Below are 11,043 nucleotides of genomic sequence, written 5' to 3'. Positions count from 1 at the left end.
TACCAGACGAGAAACAGATGGTTTGTCGAATTTGTCGATATAAATGTGCCTATAGTCCCCTGTCTAGAATTTAATTCCACTCATTATCCTAATCTCATATCAAGAGCATAGATATTCATCTATAAAATCAAGTTAATAATGAATACTTCAAGTCAGACTTTAACTCTGATTTCACAAAGATGCTTATTGCATGTAATATATTCTTATCCATTGCTAATTATCCTATGTTCAAAAAAATTATGGAGAGATACATGGGTAAACCTGTCCCTTCCCGAGGAACCATCATTAAGTTAATGTACAATGTTGGTAATTATGTCATTTATAGAAATTCCACCATGGTGAATTGTGAAGATGATGTAATTTTTAAGCATGTTTTGAGTTATCCACACCAAATTACGATCAAAGTTATTAGTAAAAGTATAAAATATTTACAAATTTCGAAATGGAACTCTGAATTTTGTACTATTTAACAGTAAGTATTCATTTTTTTTAAATCTGACCAAAAAATATGACTATATTTTAGCTAAAAATATCATTAATAATAACACAACTCATTAAATGGTAATAACAACGGGGGTAGTTGCATTGGATGGTTTGCAACTAGTTTGTCTGACACTAATTTCTTCACTTAAAGACCTGGGTATAATCAATGGGTTTTCCAATATTACATAGTCCATAAATATTAATTTTGTATCACTTAATGATTAAGCCACTCCATGGTTGATAAGCTATAAGAAACGGTTTTCAAAAAAACTCATAATAGGCAAAAACAACTGCTTAAATGATCATCACAATGGGGGTAGTTGCATTGTGTGTAGCATTATAAGTAGCAATTATTTGTAACCTTCATGATAATAGTATGTTGTTATATAAGAATAAATTACTGGCTCTTAATAAGGAGTAATATCGCCCGACATTACTACATTATTAGCTTTTGCACTAAATCTTTACGATAATTCTAACTTTTTTTTATTTGTATATTTATTATCTAATTTTATAATTTTGACATGTACATTATTATTAATAATTATTTAGATCTCATCAGTAGAGATATATCTCCTGTACAAAATTGTACATAACAATTTCACATTGAGAAAAGGCGTGATTATCTTTTTGATTAAACTCCACGTCTGGCTTGTGTTTCGCAACCTAGAGTTATGACATATATAACTGAATTCCGATGTCAGAACAAGAAAATATTATTTGGATCAATTTATTATTTCAATATTCTGTGTTAATAATTATTAATTTTTATTGTTAGTTATATGATTCTAATTGTTTAATTTTGTATATTTAATATAAATGTATGATGGTTTATTTTTTAGTATGTATATTGTATTTAAATTAAGCCTTTTTTTTAAACTTGGAACTTCAAATATATTTCGAAATACTCTACTTTGTCGTTTCATTCGTTATTATTCTGAGAATATGGTTCATAATTAATTACAATTTCTAGAAGTGTGACGTTTTCAAATCTACTGTAAATGATAAAAAACGTCTAAGTCAATTATACGTAGTATATCTTCATTACACATTTTGCTAATAAATACTTTTGTTATACCCTCAAAATCATAATAAAGCAGACAGCTGATAATCCCATTATTTCACAGTATAATCACAGTATTTTAAACAATGATACCATAAGTCTTTCTCCCCTCTTCTCCTTGCACGCGTTATTCTCTACTGGATTATCAACTTAGCTTATGGTACTTCCAGTCGTAAGAAATTGAATGTATTGTAGGAATAAATTATCTAATTGAAAGAAAATAATTACTTACACAGATCCTTACAAAGGGATTTTTTATCATTAAAAGGAAAACTGTTTTTATGTATATTATTTGTTACATACCAGTAGTATAACTCACGACGAAACCTTATGGGAAGAAGATATTAGGTGTACTAAATAAATTCCATAATTTTTACAATGGATGGCTTTAGTTATGTGTATCTTACATTGTATACGTTTGATAAGTTTACACTGGAAAGCGTTAGAAAGATGAGATTTCGTATTAAAAAAGACTACTTTTGGTCAGTTGAATGATGGTTTGACTAATTAATGTTTGAGTGCAAGTCAAAAATAGAGACCAGTAAAAAAAATAGCCATATTTTACATCTTTACTTTACATAGCCAAAATCCAAGCCAAGTAGGAAAATATGTAGATTGTATAAATGGTTCTAATATTGTAATAGCCAGTCACGCTGTGGTTTTCTCAATTTTGTTTTAGTAATTTTGATGACAAAGATGCACCACACTCTAGTAGGAAAATTGTCAAAAATGTGGATAAAATAATTAAAATTGTCGTGTCCAATTGTTATATAGGAAATGTTTTTATTGCCAAGGTGATAAACATTAGTCAAAAATAAATATATAAATTTATTTTTTATTAGTCTGACATGTAATACCAATAGAGATGCACATTATTTAAGTAAACGTTTTAGTTTATCGATGATTTAAATGGATCTTTTCGACAAAATATATTGATTTTAACCAATTGTTCTAATGAATTCATTTATTTTTTTATACAAGTATTAAAGTCAATTTGATTATTTACGTCATCAATAAACAAACACATTTATGACCTATAATAGCGAGATGTAAGTACTGTTAATAGAAGCTTTGAGTAGTTTAATTAACACTACTCTTGAATTCTGATTTAATTTAAAAAAGTAAATCAGGAAAAACTGATTGAAAAAAACAAGAGTCGTACAACCTTTAAAAAGTTTATATACTCATTTGTAGAGATAGAGGAAGAGCAGAGGAAAAAAGTTGTCAAATTAATGTCAAGCAAATCACAAATACAATATGATATATGCATTTTATTATATAAAAAAAAATATGTTGCTTTTATATATTGTACTAAATATAAAAAACATGATGTACTTTTACATATATAGGAGTTGTAGCTCGCTCGGTTGAAAGGCAAGAAAGTATGTAGTTTTTGAAGAGGGGAAGAGCGACGGTTAGAAAAAATATTGAGAAGGGGAAAAACAGTTTTCTTATACTTTAGTTTCATATCAACACACTCAGTCAACCATCTGCTTTAAATAGCCAATTATTCATTTTTTTCGCTCATATTTTTTTTCATAAATAGAAAAAAAAATAGTTATTTAAGATATATATTAAATGTCTTACACTTTAAAATAAAGATGAAAACTATCTTATAATGAAAAAAGAGATCATTGCGGTAAGAAAAATATTTTTATTAATTAAGTAAATATCTGCTGTGGTTTTTTTTTTTTTGGTTTTTTTTTTGTTTTTTTTTGTAAATTACTATGACTCTTTCGTTAATGAACTGGGACTTTCTGTTTACCAAATGTTATAAAGTGCGTCAAATCAGTTCAAAATTTATGTTACCGTTAGAAAATTTTTGTATTTGAAATACTATTTTTTGAAAACTATTTTGAAATTTGGCAAATTTTAAATAATTAATTGGAGAATTTGACTAATTTGTTTGCTTCAAAACGATTGTTTCTTTTGTCAATTTCCTTCTTTTTTTTTTTTAAATAAAGAATACGTGTTGGAAAAAAATACAAGCTTATTTGATATTCTGTATATCACACTTAACCTCATAAAAAACAAATAAGTACATGTTGAGTACCAAAAGTTCGTAAAAAGTAATTAATATTTAATATAAGTTTTTATAAAAAACGAAATAATGATGCTTTTACCTTATTAATCACAAATAATATCGTGCTGCTCTGCAAATCTTATGTAGTTCAGATTAATAAGTGTTCTTTTGAGTCTTTGTTAACAGTGAATCATGTTATAAAATTCCCTTAGTATTTGAGTTACTGTTTAACACTGATAGTAAAAATAACTCAAAAAATGATATTCACTTACGGAAAGAAGTTAAAGTAATTCAATTTGATGAATTTTCTATAACAATAAGCATAAATATATATATTGTCACAAAAATATGAATACCTTTTATCATTTCTACATAATTATAATTACCTCGTCAAAACACTCAACACAAAAGTGAGCTAAAAAGATTCTTATTAAAATTAGTGTCAACAATATTTATTCTCTATTAAGAATTATTATCATTTACTCTTATAGTTAACACTTAAAATAAAGGTAAATTAACTGTAGATAAATTTCCATAGTATTTCTTCACAGCCCAGAATAAAGGGGTTCCATAACAATTATAAGTTTCTCATAAATGTCTAAAAATATTGAACTGTATTTATATTTCTGAAGTAAAAATTAAAAAATGGGAATTTCTAGTTTTTTGATTTTTATTCAAGACTGTGTTTTTTTGTTCTCGCACTAAATCTGTTGTGTAGATATTTATTCATTTTTTTGAAATACTTGTACAGAACCATAATGTTATTCTATTGAATTTGATGAGTTTTCTGTTAAAATATAATATGCATACATTTTTTCACAAATTAACGATGCAAAATTGTCATTAAAATGTATATAATTTTAAACATGGTTTTATATGTTATGTAAATAATCCATCTTCATATGAATACTATTAAAAAATCTCTTGATTTAGTTGAAACATTTGAATTTGATAACTACTCTATTAATATCTAAACATATTTCTTTGCAAAAATTAAAGTAGTAAATTGTCACAAAAATGTGTTGCCTATTAAAAAGTAAATAACGTTTAAAAAAATTTAATTTAGTAGTATTTTTAAACATATAAATAGTAGATATCATTGTTTAGATTTCTGTTTTTCATGTTGTTTAGTCTTAGGTTTCCACTCCTTTGTAAATATTTTGTTTTTGTTGTTGAAGTGGACAAATAGAATGTGTGTAGTTTATCTAATGTTATTTAAAATTCATTATAACTTTTTTATGAAATCTGTATTAGTTTAACTGTATAAATAGTTTAACACTAAAGAAAATTGAATTTGTATAATGTTGCAATTATTTTTTTCCAAATTGAATGCGAACTTTTCGATGTTTTTATGATACATAACAATTGCAATCAGAAATGAACTAAATATTGCTAGAAAATGTAAAATTAATATTCTTCTTGTGATGAGGATAAATTAATTATTAAATATCTTTTTAATAATAGATATATTAAAAGTGTTATTACATAATAAATAAGTAATTTTAACTAATAAGATGACTTAGACTAGTATTTTGTAAGATATATTATATAAATAAAAAATATCCAAGTTGTACCGATATTTAAGATCTAAAAACATAAGTAAATTTATTTTTTATACATAATTCAGATGAGAACAAATTTTCAATTAGTTTATAATTGTTTTTTTTAAGTAGATCGAAATAAATTTATTTAGAAAAAAAAAAATTAACTTGTATCATATTTCAAACAATTAAATATGCAAATGAATTTACTGAAATATAATTCCATATCAAGCAAGCAAATTTAACAAAATATATTTTTTAATATTATTTTTTGTAAAATAAATTTTCTATTTAACATTAACCATAAAAAATCATCATATACCACAGTAGTTTATTTTGTTATGGTGTTGATGTCAAGCATAACCCTTCTTAATATATGAAGCATAAATAGTTAATTATTTTTCAAAGTTTTATATAAACTAAATTCATTAACACTCTATAAAAAGTAACTTTTCTATTTTAGGTATTAAATATAAATATTATGCAAATCATGATACAGTTATTCAGGAAATGGTTATAGTAATTAAAAAAATAACATCAAAAATAGATAGATTTTGGAAAAAAAATCATTAAATTTCACCACAGAATATTACTAGCATAGAAAATTGCTTTTCTTGAAAATAATCTTTTAGTCGAAATAATCTATCTGAATCATAATGGAGAGCTAAGGAGACAAATATCCTTGATCTTGATTTTTGAGGCCTCAACATTGCTTATTTACTATTTATATTTTGTTAATCACAAAAATTATGAGAGTACTACAATTACATTCTGCCTCTGAATTGTTTTATGCTTAAAATCTTCTGTTGTTGACTCCGTGGTGGAGTCTTGGCTAGAAAGTAAAACTTTTATATGTATTATTTGCATAAAAAAAACATTGCACATTTTTTTCATCGTAAATGCCGGGAAAATCCGTAAATCTGAAGCGCTGGATTTTGTTTTTACACCCTGCTGTATATATATTTTTAACCATTTAAATAATTAAACTTAAACTTGATAATTTTGGGATGAAGCCCCCCCCCATTAAAAACTAAACTCCATGGGATTCAAGATTATGTGTGATATTATGGTGAATTTGAAGTACTTTACAATTTACTTTTTAGTGTAATTTAAAATTAAAGTACCGGGTAAAACGAAAAAATCCTTACAATTTCAATATAGAAGCTTATCGAGATGTATTGTAGTAACTAGTTGTAATAGGGTGTTCCAATTAAAATGCAAATAACTAATGTGATTTCTTGTCTACCCTAATAATCGATGTAGCCCTTGGCTAGAATGATGGATTCCAGGGTGGCCATGGAAGGCCTTGCACCTATTGCAAATGTAGTCCTCAGATATTATATCCTGGTATTTGTCCTTGAGGGTGTTGATATTTGGATGACGGACAGTACAGGCCTTGGACTCCACATACCCCAAAAAGTGAGTCCAATATTTTGGTATCTAGTGAGTAGGGGGGGGGGCAAATTTACTTTGCCCAGGAAGGCAAGTTGTCCTCCGACCACAAACACCACGTTCATGTCCATGTAGTTGGTCTGGACCCATGATAATATGGCAATCTCTGTTGGTTTCGTACCAGCATCCATAATTGCGCAGACCTAAATTTGTTGATCACGTTCAAATTGCATTTTCTTGGCTTGCAGAACACTTAGGAAGATCTATTTTTTTATAGTATTGGACCAGACCTATTTTACCACATTCCCAAACATCTTGATTTTTGTAGCAAACACCAAGTGTAAAGGTTTTTTCGTCGCACCCAGTATTAATTTTTTTATGGATATGTATGTTACTCATTTCATGTTTTTGGAGTAAAATACAACACATTGCTACTTGAATATTTTTACACTTATTTTATAGCTATGTTTCATTGAATTAATTAGCTTTTACCAATTGATACAGTTAAAATGATATTATTCATTATTGACATAAATTATTTTCTTATGTACGTCTTATATTATTAAACTAAATTATATTTTTAACTACAGTAGCTGTGTAGCTAATATTCTTAAATTATGAATAGTTTAAGGTTTTTATATAATAATCCTGTCAAACATAGGTAATATATGTTTTAATGACTGTTCACCTTGGATTATATTCAAATTTTACGCATATATATGGACAAGTTTTTATTTAAGTATTGATGCGACTCCTAAAGATTTTTTTAACACATAATTTATTTGGAAATTATCAAAAACTGGAAATATATAATAATGGGGCAATTTATTAATAAGTGTGCGTAATGATGCGTATGATTCCGCATCATTAGGCAAACATTATGAAATAGGTTTCTATAGGATAATAAAAAACATATACATATAATTGATGAAATATTTATAAGATATACAAGACTTCAGCCTATTTTTTCACTACAGTTTCTTCAAAACATTGCTCATAATTCAAATTTACTACACATCAGTAAAGCATTGGAGCTAAATATCTTCTTCATGGTGTAGACGCAGAATTGAATTTTTGCAATGACTGTCTCAAGATATATTTTGTCATTGGAAGCTAGTTTGAATAAATCATTTCTGTTCACCTAGTGTCCAATGCGTTTCCTTTATCAGCGCATCATATATTTATCATATCTCCTTTATCATTACCTTCCAAAAAATAAACAGAAAGAAGGTTTTGTTTAATCACAAAGTTGCAATATAAAAAACTTTTCCAAATTGATCAGAAAAGTAAGTGTAATTATAAATACTTCAAGATATTAGTAACATCGATTAATAGCATATTTTTGTTTTCGATATTAAGGAAAAAATATTTGCAAATTTATTCATAATCTGAATTTTATTTTAGCTTAAGAAATTATTAATTTCTATGTGTAAAAAATTACAAATAAACAACTCAAGCCATCAAACTTACAAATATGGATATTTTTAAATTATTATTTGACGTTTTAATTATGAATTTTAATATTTTTTTTCAATGTAACATATCGGATTTTTTGTTATTCCCAAATCAATCTGGTTTAATTTAAGATTTTCAAAGCAATCAATAAAAATATCTACTTTGATAATATTTGAATCCGTATTAAATTTTGGGAATTAGGTTTAGTTTATTAGAAATAATGTTTTTTGTTTTTTTTTCAAAACTTAATTGAGGCAAAATTCCTTTGACGTTGATATCATAATAAAAAAGTGTAGTATTATATATTAAAATTAAATTTATTGTAAATAAGTTTGTAAAAACTTTTGCTCTTAACAATAAGCTGCAACAAACTTTAAAATCAAATTAAAAAGCTACTACACTATAGCATTTATAAATAAACACACTTTACTTAACTAATAACTTTCTCAATAGTAGTTTTTATGACCTAGTAATGATGAATCATTCACAGTCACTTCGGATGAGTAGACTCCCCGGAATAACAAAAAGAGTTCCAGCAATTGCTTTATTGTTATTGATGCCGCTGATTCCAAGGAGTGCTCCCTGCCTTCTCTAAATATTTGCGACAACGACTTTGTGATTTTTCCCAAGTTGTGCAGAGTTAAAAAAGCTATCCAACAAAAAATAATCGGATTTTTCCCAAGTTGTGCAGGTATAAAAGCTATCCAACAAAAAATAATCGGAGGTACATGTGCTTGCGTTTGTATCAGAGTGAAGTGACCAAACACTCCAGAAAAATAACAGACGGTGTAGTTCTGTTAACTTTTATGAACGTGGTAAAAGTAGGCAATATATCTAAATTTTTTGACGTACAAAACTTTCGTTTGTGTGAAAAACAAAAAAATAAGCTTATTCATTGTATTCGTAGAACAATAAGTAGGAACCTCACATATTTTCTTTTGGTATGTACGTTCTACATATTTATCAAGAAACACTGCAAGTAATTTGTAAGGGTTATTATAGTATGTATGAAACATAGTACTACGTGCACCAACTGTAAACATAATATATAATTATTCAACTTCATGAATATATTGGATAATATGTAAAACAACTTTTTTTTTCTTCTGAAGAAAACAAAATTGTTGTATTGTTAAGTAATTCGTTTTTTTAATGAAATTTCTTCATAATTATCTTTCGACCATTCAATATATTATTCATTAAATAAATTAACAAAATATACAACATTAAAGAGGTCATATATTTTTAAGGTGATGAGATAAAATAAATCTTATATATACAAGCATAGATTTCTTACTTTTTCTCCTCCTCCTGGTATTGTACTGTCTTGGATTTTTGTTATTCAAATGAACACTCATGAAAATTCAATCTGTTCAAAAAAAAATTCAGATAGTAAGATAAAGGGGATATTGCATAGACATTTTTAATAAAAAGAATATTATTTTGGGTCCAAAATGCCCCCCCCCCAAAGCAGAACCAGTAAAAACTTGAACAAACTTGACCATTTTTAACTTCACTCTCACTTTCCTTTGTCAAACGTTAATGACAAACAAAGAACAAAAAGAAAGAATGGGATCAGAGTATTTTATCCTTGTTTGAAAGCTATTGGTTATTACATAATTTTTAGATACATATATGTAAATTTGTGTGGTTAAATAATTTGTTAACATAATAAAATTTAGTTTTTTGAGAAAAATGGGAAAAGTGGGAAACTTATTATTTTCAAAATGCTTAAAATTTTATTTCTCCCTTTTTAATAATACATAAGGATACATTTAAAGCAGCTCTATTTTCTGACTGCTGGTGTTAAAAATGATCCCACCTTGTTTAGCATTTAGTATAAGTAATTTTACTCACAATACTGTTTTAAAATTTAAAAATAAGTTAAATATTTTAAATTTATTATAAAAAAACAACCTTAAATACCCACTTAATAAATAAAACAACAGGTGTAGAACAAATTATCTCTAAGTAGACTTTAAGTATCTAAAATAATGTAATATTCTCGTCAGCTAACGAAACGTAGTTCTGTTAGCATCATGCCGTCATCATATAAGGAGATAAAGAGCTATAAGTGGAACAAGGAGCTTTCGAGGTCTGCCGTAGTCATGGCATTGGTTAATAATGGAGGTGAAATCTCCAATTCAACGATTGCTTCAACCTTAGGAGTGAATTTACGGACTGTTCAGCGTATCCGTAAGAAGCTAAAGGACACTGCGGATGTTGATGCCACCATAAAGAGGGTACCCAAGGAGGAGGGCGCTGACAGGAAGGTCAGGGACACCGACTTTGTCGACAAGGTGAAGAAGATGGTTGAGGATGACTCTACCAGGTCCATGAAGGCCATGGCGAAGGATCTGGGTTGCCATGAGAAAACAATAAGGGACTGTGTATCTGAGAATTTAAGGTGCAGGAGCTACAAAATGCAGGTGGGCCAGATTTGGACCCAGAAGGCAAAGTACAACAGGCTGATGAAGTCAACAAAATTGTTCAACAAGTTCAAGCATCAAAAGCAGCCCGGGATGCTGTGGTTTTTTCTCTGATGAAAAGAATTTCTGTCAAGATCAGAAGGTCAACAAACAGAACAACAGGTGGATAGCCACCTGCACCAGCCATGTGAGGAAGGTAATGAAGACCAATTTCCCTGCAATGGTCATGGTGTTCGGGGTGGTCAGCAGTGAAGGTCATGTGTTATGCCTCCCCACATGTTTGAAACGGGTCTAAATGTCAATACAGATGTCTACCTGGATGTTATGGAGAAGGTGATTCTGTCCTGGATCCAAGGGGTGGCCGGAGACAGGCCCTGGTTGTGGCAACAGGACTCAGCACCCTGCCATGTGTCCAAAATCTCCATGCAGTGGTTAACCGAGAACTGTTATGACGTCGTAACAAAGGATTTGTGGCCCCCTAACTCTTCCGACCTTAATCCTTTGGACTATTTTGTCTGGGGCTCTGTCGAGAGACATACCAATAGACATCCCCATTGCACCAAGGCCAGCTTGATGGACTCCATCAAGGAGGTATTCGGCAACATGGACAATGAGATGGTCAGAAGAGCCTGCGGCCAGTTCAGAGGCCGTATTGAT

At 28.4% G+C, this 11,043-nt stretch overlaps 1 protein-coding gene across 1 annotated transcript in view; it reads left to right on the top strand.

Moving 5' to 3' along the window:
• Nucleotides 1-3,006: 3,006 nt before the first annotated feature.
• The window catches only part of LOC139906483 (uncharacterized), a 141,985-nt gene continuing 133,948 nt past the window's right edge, over nt 3,007-11,043 (top strand). The window contains exon 1 of the mRNA XM_071891392.1: nt 3,007-3,185. The gene's annotated coding sequence lies outside the window, so the exon portion shown is untranslated. The remainder of the gene's footprint in view (nt 3,186-11,043) is intronic.

The sequence above is a fragment of the Lepeophtheirus salmonis genome, chromosome 10 (genome assembly GCF_016086655.4).
Source record: "Lepeophtheirus salmonis chromosome 10, UVic_Lsal_1.4, whole genome shotgun sequence".
Taxonomy (NCBI): Eukaryota; Metazoa; Arthropoda; class Copepoda; order Siphonostomatoida; family Caligidae; genus Lepeophtheirus; species Lepeophtheirus salmonis.
This window is presented reverse-complemented; position numbering and strand designations above follow the sequence as displayed.